The sequence below is a fragment of the Cnephaeus nilssonii genome (assembly GCF_951640355.1).
Source record: "Cnephaeus nilssonii genome assembly, chromosome: 6".
Classification (NCBI taxonomy): domain Eukaryota; kingdom Metazoa; phylum Chordata; class Mammalia; order Chiroptera; family Vespertilionidae; genus Cnephaeus; species Cnephaeus nilssonii.
The window spans coordinates 101,376,136-101,397,293 of record NC_137077.1 but is presented as its reverse complement, the minus strand read 5'-3'; the positions used below and the strand labels follow the sequence as shown (position 1 = coordinate 101,397,293).

At 47.5% G+C, this 21,158-nt stretch overlaps 1 protein-coding gene and 1 pseudogene across 8 annotated transcripts in view; both read right to left on the bottom strand.

The window, feature by feature from the left end:
* CPAP (centrosome assembly and centriole elongation protein) overlaps positions 1-6,768 on the bottom strand; it is an 85,384-nt gene extending 78,616 nt beyond the window's left edge. For all 7 annotated transcript variants that reach the window (XM_079773968.1, XM_079773972.1, XM_079773973.1 and 4 more), the window contains exon 1: positions 6,383-6,768. The gene's annotated coding sequence lies outside the window, so the exon portion shown is untranslated. The remainder of the gene's footprint in view (positions 1-6,382) is intronic.
* A 13,524-nt stretch (positions 6,769-20,292) lies between these two features.
* Positions 20,293-21,158, bottom strand: LOC307101232 (vesicle transport through interaction with t-SNAREs homolog 1B-like; annotated as a pseudogene). Its single transcript has one exon. The product of its transcript is annotated as a vesicle transport through interaction with t-SNAREs homolog 1B-like (transcript).

The window sequence follows — 21,158 nt, the reverse complement described above, 5'->3', positions numbered from 1 at the left end:
GCCGCAGCTCACACCCGCTGCGGGTGCCCGGCGCCGGACCCAACTGCTCGGTGCCATCAGCGGGTCCGACAATGGCTGCTGGCCCCGATTGCCCCTCAGGGCTTCTCCACCTCCCCCTGTTCCTGAGGGGAGATCGGGGACAGCAGCCCCCTCTCACACCCACTGCCAGCGACAGCCCCACTTGCACCCACTGCTGGCGCTAGCCCCACTCACACCCACAGCAGGTGCTGGGGCCACCGCTCACACCCGCTGCCGGAGCCCAGCGCCGGCCCCAATTGCTCGGTGCCGTCAGCGGGTGCGAGCAGCGGCTGCCGGCCCCGATTGCCCCTCAGGACTTCTCCAGCTACCCCTGCTCCTGAGGAGCAATCGGGGCAGCAGCCGCCACTCGCACCCGCTGACGGCGCCGGCCCAGCTCGCACCCGCTGCTGGAACCAGCCCCAATCGCTCCATGCTGTCAGCAGGTGCGAGTGGGGTCAGTACCGCCAGCACGTGGGAGTGGCAGCAGCGGGAGCTGGGCTGCCAGCAGACACGGGATTGGGGGCCGAGACCCACCCGTGCCCACCACAGCCTGGCAGCCCACAGTTCCTTTCAAGGTGCACGAATTTATGCACTAGGCCCCTAGTATATATATAAAAGCCTAAGCGACCAAACGACCAAATGACCAGTCGACCTGTTGCTATGACATACACTGACCACTCAACGTAGGAGCTGCCCCCTGGTGGTCAGTGCACTCCCACAGCAGGAGTGCCGCTCAGCAGACCGACCCATCCCGGTGGCCCACCAACCCGGCAGCAGCCACTCACTCCCCCTCAGTAGTCCTGCAGGTCCAATCTCCAGAGAACGTGCCAGGCACCGACAGACACAGGCATGACCCCAACAGCACCGCCCGCTTCCTGGAAGTCGGCCTCGGGCACTGTGGCCACTTCCCCTCCCTAGACACTCCGCATGGAAGAAACAATATAAAAGCTTCCACCAGGTAGCTCCCGACAACTGGCGCGAACGTCAGCAGGACGGATCCGTATCCCAGGCCAGCAAGAGCATCCCACCCGCTGCCTGGAGGGCCGATCGCATCCCGGCACTCCCCCACCCCCCTTGGAACGAGTGCTAGATGCAGGGCTCACAGCTGGCAAGTGCTGCAGCGGCAGCGCAAGCCTCTCCCGATCAGGACTGGGCGCGAGTCCGCAGCAGGTGCAGCGGGGCCGGGATGAACAGGAGCGGCAGGCAGGAGCGGCAGGCGGCATTGGACTGCCGATTTCGGCCCATTCCCTGCAGGTCACACCAAGGGACCCCACCCATGCACGAATTCATGCAATAGGCCTCTAGTATATACATAACCATGAACACAGACAATAGGGTAGTGAAGGCCTGGGGTGGAGGACAGGACAGGGGTGGGCTAGAAGGTGTCAGTGAGGGGAAAAGGGGGACATATGTATACCTTCAACAATAAAGATTTAATTTAAAAAGTATAATAAAAAAGTGAACCTTAAAAAATAAATTAAGAGTTCCAAGACCCGACACTAGCACTAGCCTGCCTTGCTTCACAGCTGGGCCTCTCCTGGCAATTCTAAGCCAATACAAGTAGCAATCATCTGCAGATCTCTCTGTGGCTCCTGCCCGGTAACCCAAGGCAGTGACTGACTTTGTACCTCTTGGGAAGCCCCAGAGCCAGTGCACCCAGTGGACAGCTTCAGACCTTACCAGATTACAACTCTACACATCCACAAGCGACACACTCAAGGGGCAGACTTAGTGAGCACCAAACCCTCACTTGAAGCAAGTCCTGTTCCATAGGGGTGTCTTCACTGTAGTCGCAGCTGGTCCTCACAGCCAACTGGCCTAGAGGTCAATTCCTCCCAGTTACGGCAACAGCAATCAAGTCTCAACTACAAGACTGTGCCCACAGCCCACACAGGGGCACATCTAGAGTGTCCAGCTCAGGTGACTGGGAGGCTGAGCCACTGGGCTCTACAGGACACCTACTACACAAGGCCACTCTACCAATCCAGGAGACATAGCAGCTCTACCTAATACGATGAAACAAGCACAGGGAAGCAGCCAAAATGCAGAGACAAAGAAACATGTCCCAAATGAAAGAACAGAAGAAATCTCTAGAAAGAAAACTAAATAAAATGGAAGCAAGCAAACTACTAGATACAGAGTTTAAAACAATGGTTATAAGGTTGCTCAAGGATCTTAATAGGAGCTTCAAGGATCTTAGTGTGAATTTCAAAAATCTTAGTAAGAACATCAAAGACATGAAAAAGACCAGTCATAAATTAAGCATACACTAACTAAAATAAAGAATAATTTACAGGAACTCAACAATAGAGTAGACGATTCTGAGAACCAAATCAACAATTTGGAATATAAAGAAGCAAAAAACACCTAATCAGAAGAGCAAAGAGAAAAAAGAATCCAAAAATATGAAGATAGTGTAGAGAGCCTCTGAGACAACTTGAAGCATACCAACATTTGCATCATGGGGGTGCTGAAAGGAGGAGAGAGGGAGCAAGAAATTGAAGACCTATTTGAGAAATAATAACAGAAATCTTCCCCAACCCAGTGAAAGAAATAAACTTCCAAGTCCAAGAAGCGCAGAGTCCCAAACAAGAGGAACCCAAAGAGGACCACACCAAAACACATCATCATTAAAATGCCAAAGATTAAAGACAAAGAGAATCTCAAAAGCTGCAAGAGAAAAGCAGTTAGTTACCTACAAAGGAATGCCCATATGACTGTCAGCTGATTTCTCAACAGAAACTATGCAGGCCAGAAGGGAGTGGCAAGAAATATTCAAAGTGATGAATAGTGAGGACCTACAACCAAGATTACTCTACCCAGGAAAGCTGTCATTTAGAATTGATGTCAGATAAAGAGCTTCCCAGATAAGAAAAAGCTAAAGAAGTTCATCACCACCAAACCAGTATTACCTGAAATGTTGAAGAGTATTCCTTAAGAAAGGGAAGAAGAGGAAGAGGAAGAACAGGAAGAAAAAGAACCAAAATATCAACAATAAAATGGTAATAAATACATATCTATCAACAATTGAATCTAAAAATCAAAATAAACAAACAAGGAATCTAATGAACAAAATAAACTGATGAATAAAACAGAACCAGAGGCATAGAACAGACTGACAAATCTCAGAAGGAAAGGGGACAAGGTTGGTGGGGGTGGGGGAAAGAAATTAACCAAAGATTTTAAATGCATATATGCATTACCTATGGAGATAGAAAACAGAGTGGTGAAGACCTGGGGCATGGCGGGAACCTGATGGAGGGGGGCAATGAGAGGAATAAAGGGGGATATCTGTAACACTCTCAACAAGAGAGTTGTTTGTTAAGTGTTTCAAGGAATAAAGGGCTATGTTAATGCTGTTAACAGATGAAAGGCGAGAACTGAGAACTGATCTTAAAATTTAGCGAAGCAAAGGTCATAGCTTGAAAGCAGCTGGGGGGAAGAGGCAAAAGCTTGAATTGGGGGGATACATGAAAGAGTAAGACACTGGAGACAGTGAATATAGTTCTTTCCAGGAGTTTCATTATAATGAGAAGAAAATAAATAGCACAGCAGCTGCACAAGGAAGCAAGGAGGAGAGAGAGAGATTTCTTAAGACAGATGAAATAGCCCTGGCGTGTAGCTCAGTTGGTTGGAGCAACATTCAGTACACCAAAATGTGGCCAGTTTGATTCCTAGTCAGGACACATACCTAGGTTGCTGGTTGGATCCCCAGTAGGGGTATGTACTGGAGGCAGCCAACTGATGTTTCTCACTGTTTCTTTCCTTCTCTCTCTCTCTCTCTCTCTCTCTCTCTCTCTCTCTCTCTCTCTCTCTCTCAAAAATCAATAAAAACATATCTCTGGGTGAGGATTTAAAAAAAAAAAAAGACAGAAGAAATAAAAGCATGTTTGTAGGCGGATGAGGATGGAGAGAGGGGAGACCTCCCATAGCCATGTCTTTGAGAGGAGAGCTGAGAGATCTAGTACCAAAGTGGAATGACATTTCACACTATTTTTCAGACCTAATTCTAGACTTTATCAATGTAATACCACAAAAATGTATATAAACCAAAGACAAACAAACATGTATTTAGCCTCATACCTAATGTCTGAAAAACATATACAAAAGATATAAACAGGAAAATAAACAGAGACCCAAACATTAAAATGTGCTCATCCTCAATCAATTGACTAGAAATTGAAACAGTTACAACATACTATTTTTTACATACTCTGTTGGCAAAGACTAAAACCTGATAACACCCATTATAGAAAAGAGAAACTCTTTCATAAAGTATTACCTAGGAAGGTAAACTGGTACAACCTTTTGAAGGGCAATTTGACAGTACCTATCCAAACTGTAAACGCACAGAAACTTTGACTCAGTCCCTATTTGGATCCCAATAAAAAAAGAAAAAGAAACTTTGACTCAGCAATTTCACATCTAGGCATTTTGTGCTATATTAGCACAAGTTCACTTCCTATCTAATAAAGAGGGAATATGCTAATTGACTGCTCCGCCTTCAAAGATGGGGGCGCCCACAGCCAATAAGGAGGGAATATGCTAATTGACTGTCACACCCTCAAAGATGGCAGCGCTCACAGCACAAGATGGCAGCGTCCAGTCCCCTCAGCCCCGTCGGGGCGGCAGGCACACGGCAAGGTCGGGCCCACACCCAGGTGGGCCCGGCTGCTCCGCACGCCTGCCTCCGGAGTCCCCCAGTCCCCTCAGCCCCCCAGCCGCCCAGGGCCGATGCCCGAGGTGCAGGCAAGCCTCGGATGGCAGCTGCCCAGCTGCCCAGGCCGCCCGAGGCTCAGGTAACCAGGGCCGGCCGAGGCTTGCGCTGCCGGCAGTGGCAGCAGCAGAGGTGTGATGGGGCATCGCCTTCCCCTGATCATCGGGTCATCTCCCACCCCTGAGGGCTCCCACACTGTGAGAGGGGGCAGGCCGGGCTGAGGGACCCCCCCTCCAGTGCATGAATTTTCATGCAACAGGCCTCTAGTTTGTAATAAACTAAAATTAACTTAAATGACCATTAACAGGGGCCCAGCTAATTATGGTATTCAGATTAAGTAGTCATTAAGGAGAATAAGTAAGTTTATTAAGTGCTGGCATAGAAGTACTGAATATAACCAACAAAATATATGTTAATTGACAAAAGCGAAATGGAGTGCATAAGAGAGAGAAAAAAATACAATTACATAGTCCTGTGTAGCCCAATATGGTAGCCACGTGTCACAGATAGCTATTGAGCACTTGAAATGTGGCTAATGTAACTGAAGAACTAAAAAATAGATGGTGTCATTTTATTAGGTCAAAAATATGGACTTAATGGAATTTTTAAATGAGAATGCAGTTCCCCTTGTCGCTCATTCCACTGTATGACATACATTGAAAATACCTGTGCTCCCAAATGTGATGAACAGTATTTGTGTCAGTCTGTGAACATGAAAAAAATGACCCAGGAGACTTGCACAGCCATATAGTAAATGAACATGCATGTAAATCATTAAGTTAAATGCGAGTGTAACAATGGACAACATGGACAGTATAGCTTCTTGAGCAAAATTACCTTTGACAAATGCAAAATTTTTTTGTATGTCAAGTATGTGGTTTTCCTAGAATAGGCAATGTTCAATGTTAATATGCTATTGAACATATTAAAATTTTCCTCATGTTTGTGATGAGTGTGGGAAAAGCTTTTCAGTTATCCTAGAATATTACAAACATTTAAATTCACATTTATCTGAAGGGGCTTATTTGTGTCAATACTGTGAATATTCAACAGGACAAACTGAAGATCTTAAAATTCATCCAGACTTCAAACACTCAGCTGACTTACTTCATAAGTGTAATGACTACTTGATGAGGTTTGGAAATGTAGAAATTAAGTCCGTGAGACAATTGTATCATTCTGTTTAGCTAACATAACATTAATGTAAAGTCATAAATATGACTTTTTCGGAGATGTCAAAGAAAGAAGAAAATACCTGTGCTCCGTTTTCTGAAGCAGGGAAAAGTGGACATAATTCATTCAAAACCACGCTCAGACCGTGAAAAGGGACTAGCTGGTCGAGGGGGTGATGATTTATTAGTCCTAAAAATGCGCTCCGCGAAAGCCACGAGCGGTAAGGACAAGGACCTACCCAGAGCGATGGAGACCACGTCGCGGTACCCGCTCTCCGCACGCAGCCCGAGTCTCGGTGCCTGACCGCAGCCCAGAGTGCGGTCAGGGCCTCCGCGGGAGGAACCCCGTGAGCCCGGAGCAGACGTTGGCCACCCCGCGCAGCCTCCGGCCGGAGCGGACCCTCCCGCGCGCCGCAGACCCGCTCAGGTGCCGAGCGGCGAAACCCCAGCTCCCGCTCTCCCTGAGCCCACGTACCACCGCTCCGCAGTCCTGGGCCTCTCGGTCCACTCAAACCCAAGCCGGAGTCGCCGCAGCATTTACGAAAGAGCCGCCACAATCACCGCCTCCGGGGGAGCCCCGCCCCTGAACCAAGGGCTCCTGGGAAATGTAGTGCCCACCGGACCCTCTCCGCCTGCGCTCGGGCACCACCAGCCTCACGCAAACTACTATTCCCAGCGACGTCACAGCGGGGGCTGTTACCGAGGGGATTCGGGCGGGCATCTTCCTCCCCGGAAGGTGAGAGGGCGGGGCGTAGGGAAAACCGTTTCTAGAGTAAACGGCCGGCGCAGGCCGGAAGGCCCGCCCCTTTGAAAACTGGGAGGGAGCCTAGAGAGAAGGAGAAGCCGCCAGGTGGAGGCCTAGCTAAGCACCCAGGCAACACTTGTAGATGGGACTGTGGGGGGAGGGGCCTTTTGCTTAACGATGGCCTGTTTGAGGGGTGTGACTTTTCTGTTTTCTGCTTTGACTGATTGTGACTTAATAAAGGGAAAAATTGGCCACACAATTTTTTAAAATCACTTTTTAGTTTTCAATTACAGTTGACATATAATATTATATTAGTTTCAGGTGGACACTCCAGTAATTAAACATTATGTAACTTATTAAGTGATCATCCTGATCTCATTGCAATCTGACACTATACATAATTATTAGAATACTAGAGGCCTGGTGCACGAAATTCATGCACGGAGGGGGGGGGGGAGGTGTCCCTTAGCCCAGCCTGCACCCTCTCCAATTTGGGACCCCTTGAGGGATGTCCGACTGCCCGTTGGTGGGATCGGGCCTAAACGTGCAGTCGGACATCCCTCTCACAATCCAGGACTGCTGGCTCCCAACCACTCGCCTGCCTGCCTTCCTGATTGCCCCTAACCGCTTCTGCCTGCCAGCCTGATCACCCCCTAACCACTCCGCTGCCAGCTTGACTGATGCCTAACTGCTCCCCTGCCAGCCTGTTTGCGCCCAACTTCCCTCCTCTGCCAGCCTGGTCACCCCTAACTGCCCTCCCCTGCAGGGTTGATCGCCTCCAACTGCCTTCCCTTTCAGGCCTGGTCCCTCTCAACTGCCCTCCCTTGCAGGCCTGGTGCCTCCCAACTGCCCTCCCCTGCTGGTCATCTTGTGTCCACATGGGGGCAGGATCTTTGACCACATGGGGGCAGCCATATTGTGTGTTGGAGTGATGGTCAATCTGCATATTACTCTTTTATTAGATAGGATAGAGGCCTGGTGCAGGGGTGGGGGCCAGCTGGTTTACCCTGAAGGGTGTCCCGGATCAGGATGGGGGTTCCCTTGGGGCGTGGGGCTGCCTGAGCCAGGGGCCTGTGGTAGTTTGCAGGCCGGCCACGCCCCCTGGCGACCCAAGAGGGGGCCCTAGTATCTGGAATTTATTTACCTTCTACAATTGAAACTTTGTAGCCTGGAGCAGAGCCAAGCTTCCTGCTCGCTCCGTGGCCAGCAGCCATTTCTTTTGGGGTTTGTGTTCTTCTATAATTGAAACTTTGTAGCCTGGAGTGGAGGCCTAGGCCAGCCAGGGCTGCAGAAGCTTTGCTTCCTCCATTGCCAGGGGAAACCCAAGCCTCCCGCTATTTCCAGCTCAGTGGCTGCCACCATTTCTGTTTGGATTTGTTTACCTTCTGTAATTGAAACTTTGTAGCCTTGAGTGGAGGCTTAGGCCTGCAACGGCACACGGAAATCTTGGCTTCCTTTGTTACCGGGGAAACCCAAGCCTCCCTCCTGCTCTCTGTGGCGGTAGCCATCTTGGTTAGGTTTATTTGCATATTTGCTCCTGATTGGCTGGTGGGCATGGCTGGTGGGTGTAGCAGAGTTATGGTCAATTTGCATATTACTCTTTTATTAGGTAGGATTATTGACTATATTCCCTATGTTGTGCATTATTATCCCCATGGCTATTCTGTAACAACCAATTTGTACTTCTCAATCCCTTTGTGGTAGGCAGTTAGACATGAGTAGAGGAAGGACAATGGGCCATACAGAAGGTCACCAGGGTAGAGAGCCCTAGCAATGGGCAAAACTGGAAACCTGGGACCTTGCCCCCAGGGTGACCTTCCCCCCCCCCCCCCCCCAGTATATCACTGATGGTGTGGTTTGGACCCTCCCCTGACCTTTCCTCCCCTGGCATGTTGCTAGTCATACTGTTACCATAGTTAGCTAATTACTGATGGGAAAGAAAGCAAAGGAAGAATCAGACTTGTTAAGCATATTCAGCTGGGAAACAGAGGCCTGTTTGCTTCACCAGGAATCTACATCTTGACACTCCAAGGAATCACAGTATTGTCCCTCTAAGGGGTTAACCCCCCCCCCACCCTCCCACCCTCCAGTACAGGATTCGGGGTTGGGGGAGCAGGGAGAGATAGATCATGCTCAATAAAGTTAAAATGGTGCAGGGGAAGGTACTTAACCATAGAGGTGTTAACATAAATACATTCAAACCTGTAAAGAATTTTTGTGAGTTTATTTGAGCCAAACTGTCGACAATTTCCGGGAAGCAGAATCTCAACGGACTGGGATAATGCTCCAGAGAGGCAGTCACCAACCGGTGGTCCACGGACCACTAGTGGTCCATGAGGTCCAAAAGGCTGACAACCGCTGCTCCAGAGAATGGTGTTTTTTTTACCTTGTTTTATACCGTACATCAAAGGAGGAGTGGGTTACATGAAATCCATTGGTGATAAATTAGGGAGGCGGGAGAAAGCGAAGGGGGGGGGGACTTCTGGGATTGGATTAAAAGTAAAATGATAGACATATTACTTAGGTGGGTACAGGATAGTTAACAGTCAACAATTAACATGATAACAATAACAATGACGGAATTTATGGTTTCCTGTCCTGGTGCCCAGGGGTGAGGGTAGTAGGGGAAGGGAAGGTACATTTCATAGGTATGTTATCTCAGATGCAAAAAGACAATAGGCTCAGTTAAGGTAAAAATTTACCTCCTCAGGGAAAATACTGGACTAGGACATGGTTACCCATCATAACTGCTTTTAGTTGAAGTTTTAATTTTTTTTAATATTTTATTGAGTTTTTACATAGAGGAAGGGAGAGGGATAGAGAGCTAGAAACATAGATGAGAGAGAAACATCGACCAGCTGCCTCCTGCACACCCCCTACCGGGAATGTGCCCGCAACCAAGGTACATGCCCTTGACCGGAATCGAACCTGGGACCTTCCAGTCTGCAAGCCGACGCTCTATCCACTGAGCCAAACCGGTTTCGGCTGAAGTTTTAATTTTAGACCATCCTTTAGGTCTTTAAGTTTGCAAGACTGCCATGCAGGCCTTCCCTGAGCTTGTCAGGTTAACATGCGGCCTTTTTTTTTTTTTCCATCCACAGAGGACTGTCAGTCTCACCTAGGAAAAAAGATTGTTGGGGAAACCAAGATGGCGGCATAAGATATACACCTGTAAATGCTGCCTCTCACAACCATACCAAAACTACAACTAAAAGACAAAACGACTATCACCCAGAACCATGGGAAAGCTGGCTGAGTAGAAGTTCTACAACTAGAAGGAAGGAAAAAAGCTCATTGAGACTGTGTAGGACGTGCAGAGCCATGGAAAAGCAGAGGTACGGAGGCGCACGAATTGGGCTGGCGACTGGGTGTGCTGTTTTTTTCAATTGGAAGGGAGATACAAGCTCCTGACTGCTCTGAACTCCAGTTTCTGGCGACACTCTGGGGACCCAGACTCCTAGGGGGAGAAACTGGACTATCTGGCATTGGGTCGGAAAGTGAGGGTGGTTTTCTCACAGGGGTGCACACCGGAATGATTGTTTACTGCACTGGGGCGCGGGACGCGGAGACACGGAAAAGCGGAGACGCGGAAACTCGGAGACGCAGATGGCTGACTGGCAGCCATCGCTGTTGCCACGCCCTAGTGATTCCCTAAGACCCCGCCCCAAACAATTTACAAACCCACACAAGCTGTGCACAGTGGCTTTTGCATATGAATGGCCTGCCCTTTTGCAGCTTAACCTAACAAACTGCAGCTGGGTCAGACAGCTCCAAAACTTCCAAAGCCCAAATAAAGAGGAGAAATCTGCAGATATCTCTGTAGTTCCTGCTGGGTGGCCTCAGAGAGTAGCTGACTTGCACCTCCTTGAAGATCCAGGAGCCAGTGTACTTAGTGGTCAGTGTGAGACGACACCAGATTTCAACTCTTCACATCCATAAGCAACACACTCAAGAGGCAGACTCAGTGAGCACCAAAGCCCCACTGAAGCAAGTCCTGCCCCATAAGGGTGTCTACAGCACAGCAGTTCTTCCATTATAGACAAAGCTGATTCTCACAGCCAATTATCCTGGAGGTCAATTCCTCCCAGTGTACCAACAGCAATCAAGGCTTAACTATAACAAGACTACACCCAGCTCACAAAGGGGTGCACCAAGGGTGTCCACCTCAGGTGATTGGGGAGGCTGAACCACTGGGCCCTATAGGTCACCTACCACACAAAGCCATTCCATCAACACAGGGAAGCAACCAAAATGCGGAGACAAAGAAACATGTCACGAATGAAAGAAATGGAGGAAAGCAAACTACTGGATATAGAGTTCACAACCACAGTTATAAGGTTACTCAAGAATCTTCTAGAAACCACCGAGAAACTTAGTGAAACCTCCGAGGAACTTAGTGAGACCTTCAAGGATCTTAATGAGAATGCCAAAAAAAAAAAAAAAAGGAAAATGACCAGTCAGAAATTAAGCATACACTGTCTGAAATAAAGAATAATATACAAAAATCCAACAGTAGACTAGAGGACCCCAAGAATCAAACCAAAGATTTGAAATATGAGGAAGCAAAAAACACCCAACCAGAAAAACAAAAAGAAAAAAGAATTAAAAAATATGAAGATAGTGTAAGGAGCCTCCGGCACAACTTCAAGCATACCAACATCCGAATTATGGGGGTCCCAGAAGAATAGAGAGAGCAAGATATTGAAAACCTATTTGAAGAAATAATGACAGAAAACTTTCCCCACCTGGTGAAAGAAATAGACTTACAAGTCCAGGACGCAGAGAACCCCAAACAAAAGGAATCCAAAGAAAACCACACCAAGACACATCATAATTAAAATGCCAAGAGCAAAAGACAAAGAGAAAATCTTGAAAGCAGCAAGAGAAAAACAGTTAGTTACCTACAAGGGAGTACCCATAAGACTGTCAGCTAATTTCTCAACAGAAACTATGCAGGCCAGAAGGGAGTGGCAAGAAATATTCAAAGTGATGAATAGCAAGAACCTACAACCAAGATTACTCTACCCAGCAAAGCTATCATTTAGAATTGAAAGTCAGATAAAGAGTTTCACAGATAAGAAAAAGCTAAAGGAGTTCATCACCACCAAACCAGTATTATATGAAATGCTGAAGGGTATTCTTTAAGAAGAGGAAGAAGAAGAAAAAGGTAAAGATAAAAATTATGAACAACAAAGTGACAACAAATACATATCTATCAACAAGTGAATCTAAAAATCAAGTCAATAAAAAATCTGATGAACAGAATAAACTGGTAAATATCATAGAATCAGGGGCATAGAAAGGGAGTGGACTGACAATTCCCGGGGGAAGGGAGTGTGAGGGGTGCAGGAAGAGATTGGACAAAAATCTTACACCTATGGATGAGGACAGTGGCAGGGGGTAAGGGCATGGGGTGGGGGTGGGGGAATCAGGTAGAGGGGAGCTGTTGGGGTGGGGGGAGGAACATCTGTAATAATCTGAACAATAAAGATTTATTTTTTTAAAAAAGATTGTTGGCTAGGGAGTGGACCCCAATGCAAGGCCGTGAAAACTCGAGACGCTAATTGTGAAAAAGCTCCTGGTTAAAACCCAGGGGAACAAAGAGCGCTCTTGCTCTCACTCTCACTCTCACTCACTCTCTTGCTCTTTCTCCCTCACAGGCCCCATATTCTCACCTACCTGGGAAATCGCAAACATTGGGGTCTCGTGGCCACCTGGGGCCCAAGGAAGACTGTGTGGTTCCAAAACAATATGAAGCAAAAACTCTGGACAGTGGCTTTTATTTTAACCCTGCTGAAGACACAGTTGGACTTTTTCCATGGTGAGACAGAGAGAGATGAGACATTGGAAACCCACCTCCTATAATACAAGTTAGATCCCCTTAAAGGAAGAACAAACAAAGAGGCCAGAGAATAACCCTTAAGCATAAAGCCCCAGGACCATGAGGTTCTGACCTTCATCAAATACACCTACATCTCAGTTGTGTTTCAGCTCCAGGTCCAGACAAGCAGCAAAACCAAACAAGCAACCCCATGGCTGACATCAGGATCGGCTACATTGACTAATGACCCCCTACCTAGGTGCTGACCAATCAGTGGAGACCACAACCCTGAAAGAACACAAAGAAAGCAGATGAATATCCTACTGAGATCCTCTCCTGGGGCCTCCCCTAGAATCCCTCCCTTAAAAGCCTCAGGAAAGAGGATCCAGTGCTCTCTCCCGCCTGGAGCAAGCAGGTGGTTTTTCCTTTCTGCCTCTTCTTCCCCGAGGCCCACCACCTTTCCCTTTCTCTCTCCTAGGCTCCGAGGGCCCTTCTTGTGCCTTGGTAACATGTTTCCTGAACCCATTTCTTCTACCTCTATGTCTTTCTAAATAAACTTATTCTTGTACTTTGAATCTTGACTCTGATTCATTTCTTAACCAGAATTCAAGTATAGAGCTGCTAAACCAAGGTCTGGTCTGACTCAACCAGTCTAACACCTGGTGCCATTTTGCCACCAAGATCTTCACCTTTTTCACCCATCCCCTCAACCCCACTCCCATCTGGCAAAATTCTATGTATCTATGAGTCTGTTTTGCAAGAACAGAGGAAGGCCTCTCCTTTTCTTTGTTGTGGCCTTTCACAATTTATGAGAAGCACCTGGTTAATTAAACCACAATATTGTTAGCTCTGTTAGGGTCTGGAAGGAGCAATAGAATAGTAGAGACTAGCTATAGTTATAAGAAACTAGAGGACTGGTGAATGAAAATTCATGCACTCGGCAGGGGGGGAGCAGGGTCCCTCAGCCCAGCCTGTGCCCTCTTGCAGTCTGGGACCGCTCAGGGGATCTCCACCTGCCAGCTTAGGCCCACTCCCCAGGGAATCGGGCCTAAGCTGGCAGTCAGACATCCCTCTGGCAGCCCGGGAGCCCTTGGGGAATGTCCACCTGCCAGCTTAGGCCCACTTCCCCCTTTAGTCGGACATTCTTAGCACTGCCGTGGAGGCGGGAAAGGCTCCTGCCACTGCCACTGCGCTGGCCAGCCATGAGCCGGCTTCTGGCTGAGCGCACTCCCCCTGTGAAGCACACTGACCACCAGGGGCAGCTCTTGTGTTGAGCGTCTGCCCCCTGGTGGTCAGTGCGCATCATAGCAACCAGTCGTTCCCACTAGGTCTGCTGTTAGGGTCAATTTACATACTACCCTTTTATTATATAAGATAATAATCATGCTCTGTTAATTGTGATTATTTTGTTCTGATTAAAGGAAGCACATTCTAACCTGGCTGGGAGTTAACCTGGAACTACAGCCCATCCACCACATCCAAGAGCTGCCTGTTATCATGGAAAGATTAACAACCTTGTTGTGGAAACCAGAGGCACCAGCCCTTTGCAAACCCCCAGCCTGAAGTGCCTTTAATCTGTAATCATTATACCCATTTTGATTCCTTTTACCTACATCCCCATACCTGCATAAACATTTTTATTTTGTTTACCCATTCTTATTCCTTTTGCCTACTTCCATGTCAGGACCAAGAGGTTCTGACCCCACATCAAATACATCTAGACCTCAGTTGTGTTTCAGTTCCAAGACCAGAGAAGCAGCAAAACCAGACAAGCGACCCCATGACTGACATCAGTTGGACTTTTTCCATGGCGAGAAAGAGAGAGATGGGACATTGGAAACCCATGACCCCTCTGCCCTGTGCTGACCAATCAGTGGATACCACAACCCTGATGTCTTTGTCCTTCTACCCCATATAATCAGCTGGCTTATGGGAGGTGCAAAGCAGACTTTTGTGGGTGAACTGCTGCTCTCCCATGCTGCCAGCATTATTAGAATAAATGCTCATACATGATTCAATCCTGTCTCTGCTTAATTGGTTCAAGTAGTGACCGGCAGCCTAGATCTATCTGTTGTCCGGTATCAGCTCCTCTGATTCAAACAGCCCCTCTGTTCAAACTGTAAGACAAAATAAGGTACTCTCAAGGCTACATTCTTACATGCCCCTCCTCCCTACTGTTTTCACAACTCAGGGATAATTCGCACCAAGGGGTCTCCAGTTAGTAGAAAGTCCCTTCCCCCTCCTATTCAAACAAGCCTCTTTTGAACTCCTCATAACTTTTGCTCTAAGCATGTTTTACAGGCTTGGGAAAAATACTGGTAAGACACCTCCCTAGGACATTTTCTGGACTGTCTCCTGGAAAGCTAACAAGCTGTGACTTTTCAAGACAGCCCCTGGTATCTACTCAAACACAACTGTCCCTTCCTTCCTTGTTGCTTGGCAGCAGTCACTGCTTAAAAGACCAGTCCATCCTTTGTTCCCTTCCCTGTATTCACTAGCAATACTTGGCCCTTTCCTCTCTTGGAAAGTAAAATAAACTTTCTCTCTGCATCTCTTCTTTTAGTTTTGAATTCTTTCACAGCCTGTGTCACCAGCCAAATCCTAACATTTTCCTGTTCTGCTTGTTCATTTATTTTGGTTTTTAGATTTAATTGTTGATAGATATATATTTATTGCCATTTTTATAGATCTTCTTCTTCTTCTTCTTCTTCTTCTTCTTCTTCTTCTTCTTCTTCTTCTTCTAATACCCTTCAACATTTCATGTAATGCGGGTTTGGTGGTGGCAACTCCTTTACCTTTTTCTTATCTGTGAAGTTCTTTATCTGACCTTCAATTCTAAATGGTAGCTTTGCTGGGTAGAGTAATCTTGATTGTAGTTCCTCACTGTTCATCACTTTGAAATATTTCTTGCCTCTTCTTTCTGGCCTGCAAAGTTTCTGTTGAGAAATCAGCTGACAGTCATATGGGCATTCCTTTGTAGATAACTAACTGCTTTTCTCTTGCAGCTTTTAAGATTCTCTCTTTGTCTTTTATGTTAGGTTTGATGGAGCAATTGAGTTGATACCCTTCCCCCAGGAACTGGCTTTTCAGGTCATTTCACTATGGATAGTCCCTTTGCTGAAGACCACTTTTCACTTGTGGTGACCACATTCCATTCTCTCCCCTCCGGGTATGCATAAAGAAGTCTCCGCCCAGAAAAATCCTGCCAAATGTCCTTTAAAGGCCACTGACTCCCCTCACTGGGTGCAGGAGCCATCCAGGCTCAGCCACCTGGTGTGCAGATGATCGAATAAATTTGTAATCCCTCACCACTCTGGCCTCGTGCGTTCCTCCTTCGGCAACCTAACATTTGGTGTCGAAACCTGGGAGGGTTCCACGGGGATGGGGAGCCATCGTTCCAGCTTCGGTCACTCTGAGTTTGCTACTCAGAGAGCAGTAGGCAGCAGCATCTTGTCCTAGGCTTACCTCCGAATCCTACTCAGGTGACTCGATTGCCAGCCTCGATCAGGCCTCCCTCCCTTATGGGGTCCCCCCCAGCCAGCCAAGGAGGACGCTGGACCAGGAATTTCTCCTTCTCCGTTGCTGACCCTCCATCCCACACCGGCCAATCTTCTCTAGGTGAGTGATGTTCCACAATTCCCCTCGTCTCAGGTCTTCTGCCCACTCTCTATCTGACTTCTTGGAAGTCTCTCACCTCAAAAGTCCTAGCGCTGGGCCAGAAGACTCCTCAGCCATTTGGCTTTGGGTCCTTCTGGATTGGGGACACTCAGTCCAGAGGGTCACCTCTCGTTTCTCATGGTGATTTGTTTAGCAACAGGGATGCCTGCCCTAAACAGTCACCTTTGGATTTGTGGTCTGTCACTCACCCCTCCCCTCTTGGGTCACTTTTACTCTCCTCATCATGGGGAACACTTCCTCTGCACCCCTCAAAACAACGCCTCTTGGCTGTCTCCTTAAAAATCTCGACCACTTCAGACTCACGGGGGAGATCAGGCCCAAGCTCCTTATTTTCTTTTGTAACACTGTTTGGCCACAACATAACCTAGATAATAAGTCTCAATGGCCTGAAAACAACACTTTCAATTTTAACACACTAAGCAATTTACATAATTGCTGTCACTGCAATGGAAAATGGTCAGAGATTCCCCACGTCCAAGCCTTTTTCACCCTTCAGTCCCAATCCTCTCTCTCAGTCCTGCTCTACACATCAGATCTTTTTCCTTCACACAAAACATCTTACCCCTAACAATTCTGATTCTGAATCTACTCTTGACCCAGCAGACCACCAACCTCCACCCCCTTATACATCCTCTCCCTCACCTACAGTAGATTTCCAAAACCCAGACCCTCCTAACTAGCAGCCACCTTCTCCCCGGTCCCTGAGAGCCCAAATCCTGAGAACATGAGCTCCAAAACAGCCTTTCCATCTAACACTCATTCTCAGGCCACCCAAAGACTGCCTTCCTCAACAGCCTCTTCTATTCCCGTATCCATTCTACCCCTGAGGGAGGCAGCAGGAACTGAGGGCATAGTCTGAGTCCATGTCCCATTCTCTATGTCCAGCCTCACACAGATTGAGAGGTATCTCAGGTTTTTTTCCACTGACCCAACCCCCTTTACTAAGGAGCCTGACGCAGTCCTATGTCCTGACTTGGCATGACATCTATGTCCCCCTGTCCTCCTCTGTAGAAATTTACCACCTTAGACCCCACATCCCCAGAGGGAGCCCTTCTTCTAAACACCCATTTTATATCCCAATCAGCCCCCGACATATGCCACAAACTTCAAAAAATAGATACAGGTCCACAAACCCCTCAAAAAGACCTAGTTAACCTGACCTTTAAGGTCTTTAATAATAGAGACGAGGAGACCCAAATCCAAAAACAAAGGCGAGATCAGGCCAAGGCTGAGGCCCAGAAGGAGGCCTTCCAGCTCCTAGCCACCACTCTCATGAACCCTAAACAAAGTGCTGGTCCTCCAACTGCAGGTAAGTCAGAGGCTAAGACCCTCCGGGCCCATGCTTCAAATGCAGCAAAGAAAGACACTGAGCCAAGTCTTGCTCAAACCCGAGACCCCCGCCTGGGCCCTGCCCAAGGTGCGGAAGGGAAGGCCACTGGAAATCAGATTGGAGTCTGGCCCCTCCGGGTTGGACCTCAGCCAGCCCAGTATGGCCGCCCTCTGTATCCGGTTTGGAGCTCTGAGACCTCCTGGGACTGGCCACCGAAGAAGCTGCCCAGGCCCCGACAGGGCCCCACAGACTTACATGACCAGGACAGGGCCTCAGGTAACAACTGTGGTGGCAGGTAAGCTGATCTCCTTTTTAATTGACACTGGGGCCACTTATTCTGCCCTCCCCAAGTTGGCTTGGACCCTTGATCCCTCCTCAGTTTCTATTATGGGGATTGATGGATTAGTGTCACAACCATTAGCCACCTCACCTCTACACTGCATCTTACTAAATTCCCCCATTCACTCTTTTCTCATTCTACCTCGGTGCCCGGCCAGAGCTACCATGTATCCCCTCATAAAGCACAGTTGTACCAAATCACAGTCACCTACCGCATTTTCACTCTCTCACCCCACAAGGCCGAGCCATTCCTTGGACAGTAAATGCCTTATCTCCTTATCTCCTCTAAGACTGCCCCTCCTCTGAACAAGGAATTTTCTCCTTTCTCTGGCTCACTGGGTGCTCTCGCCTCCAGGTTCACAACTTGACTCTTCTTGCAAAGCTCCCCTATGACATGACATAGCGAAGGGACCCCTCACTGAGCCTTTAGATCCCAAGGCCCCTTTAATGCTCTGAAAAATGTCAATCTAAGAAATGTTAGCTGTTTATTTTTTATCATTGAAAATTTAAGGTTTCTAAGAGTGAAGAATCCTGATACATTTTAAAGAAAAAAGAAAGAATATTAGAGTATAAATAATTAATGGAAGGTCTGAAGCATGGTTATGCATTTTTGAAGGCCATAAAAGGAAGGTTTGAAGGCTAATTTGAAAGTGTGAAATTTGTGAAGGTTGTGTATGTGATGAGAAGGAAAAGAGAAATGTTGAAAGAAATAAAGAAGTTCTAAAGTTAACTATTTACAAGAATTGTAAAAGGGCCATTTTACTCTGAGCAAGTAAGTGAGGTTTCAGTCTCCAAGCCTGGCAGGACAAGGTTGCTGGATACTTCTTAAGCTAAACCAGAAGATTCAGAAAAACAGCAAGGATTAAGGTTCAGTAAAAATAAGAAGTTAAGCCAGCGAGTGGCAGATTATAACCTCAGGAAATTTAAAGTACTAAATTTGGCTGGTCTGAGTGCAGTGTCTTACTTCCTATCCAACCATCCAGGTCCCTGGTTTCCACTGCTCCTTTTCTTCCCTTTCTCTTTTCCCTTGGGTAACGGCCCATTCTAACATTCCCTCCCACTTTCACTGCAATAAAATCTCAACCGCTCATCTGTCACCCCTTATTGGTAGTGCCATGGTGACTACCTTCTCAGCTTGGAGCTTGGAACCGAAAAAGGGAATCTCATACTCTTTAGTCCACCTCTTCTCCTTACACCTTTCAGCTTGTCTCCATGATCAGGGGTTTTTCTTCCTCTGTGGGGAAAACACATACATCTGTCTCCCCATCAGCTGGACAGGAACCTGTACTCTCATCTATCTCTCACCCAATGTAGATGTAGCCCCCAATAATCAGTCTTTACCTGTCCCAGTAATCCATCATATCTGACCCAAAAGAGGAGTCCAGATAATCCCTCTCCTCATAACCCTGGGCATCACAGCAGGGGTTGAAACTGCCATAGGGGGGCTAGCCACTGCTCTACCTATTTTGAAACCCTGTCTCAGTACCTACAAGAAACAGGTGGATGCCCAGCAAGGGGCAAACCTGGGAAAGCAAGAACCTCACCCCCAGGGTAACCTATTCTCCCCTTTCATATCACTAGTGAGGCAACTGAGACCCCTACTCTTTTTCCCCCTAAAAATAACATCTAGGTCTCAGTTGTATTTCAGCTCCAGGCCCAGAAAAGCAGCAAAAACCAGACAAGTGACATGGTGGCAGCCTCAGGACCAGCTTTAACCTCCCAAGTCACTCAACAGGATCGCTCTCGAGCCTTCACCAACCAGTCTCTCGGGGAGATCATGCTGCTGCACCCCTTGTCCAGCCTACTACTATCCAAGTCCATTCCCCTGTGATCTCAACATCCTGACTCAGCAGGAAGTAATTACAGAAGATATGACCTTCGTCCCTATTCCATAAAACAAAAAGACTGGAATGTTAGGTTTGATGGAGCAATTGAGTTGATACCCTTCCCCCAGGAACTGGCTTGTCAGGTCATTTCACTATGGACAGTCCCTTTGCTAAAGACCACTTTTCACTTGCGGTGACCACATTTCATTCTCTCCCTTCCGGGTATGCATAAAGAAGTCTCCGCCCAGAAAAATCCTGCCAAATGTCCTTTAAAGGCCGCTGACTCCCCTCACTGGGTGCAGGAGCCATCCAGGCTCAGCCACCTGGTGTGTGGATGATCAAATAAATTCCTAATCCTTCACCACTCTGGCCTCGTGTGTTCCTCCTTCGGCGACCTAACATTTACCTTTGGCATTTTTTTTTTAAGTCATAAACAGCATTTATTACCTTGGTATGTTACACTGGTCTTGTTGCTGTTCCTTCACATTAACTGGTTTTCCGTCTTCCCTCTCTCTTCCCAAAGTTTGGCTACACAGTGCATTCTTGAACTGTTAGCTCACAGCAGCAATATGCTTATTCCACATCTCTAACACTATTCATTCTCAGGGTTAAAGTTCTGGTCCACAAACCCTTCCGTGTAGGAAGTTCAATGCTTGCGAAAGAATTTGTAATAAATCAGGTCTTCCAGGATGGCTATCTCCAGTAATATAACAATGGAAAGCAGCAACTTGTTAGTTGTCATTTCTCTGGATATTGACCAGATAATCTTTTGCTCAAGTTTTCATTTGTGTTTACCAGTGTATTTTTAGTATGTTCCAACTGGTTACTTTGCTCTCCCAGCTCTTCTATAATTTTTGAGCCAATCTGGTCAGTCTCTGTGGAAATCTGATGAGACTGCTCAATACTCTGGGTGGCCTGGTTCAGGCTGTTAGTGCCTTGCAAAAGCAACACCCTCTTAGACTGTAGCTGATTCATGTGCTCATTCTCTACAGTGTATGTGCCATATTTCATGTCTCCTCAGCCCCTAGATGTGGCTGTCAAAGGTGTCCTTCTCACTTCCCAGTAGAGTTTGGCAAGTTTCTTCCAGTAGTTTCGAAGCTTAGGCATCATAGGGTTATGAAAAGATAGAGGTGCATAATGTAGTTCCTCTTCCATCTCTGCCAATGTTTTATTTGCTTCCTATTGCTTTTCATCAAAATCTCTGATCAATTTCTTCTTCTCTTCTCTTCCCCCAGTCCCTAGGAGCCACTCCAGCACCCCTCATAGGTCTTCAGGGAGGCTGCAGAAGATCTCCTGAAGTTTCTTGAAATGCTCCCAGGAGGCGGCGGAGGTGGCCATGGCACAGGCCTTGCTCAAGCAGTGGATGCCTAGATTCTGGGACCTGGGGCCTGCTCCTACCCCTGTCATTAGCTGCTTAGCCCTGCAGGCATCAGGGCAACCAACACCTTGGCTGCCCAGGTGTTAATTAGGATGTGTCTTGGTGTGGACCTCTTTGGGTTCCTCTTGTTTGTG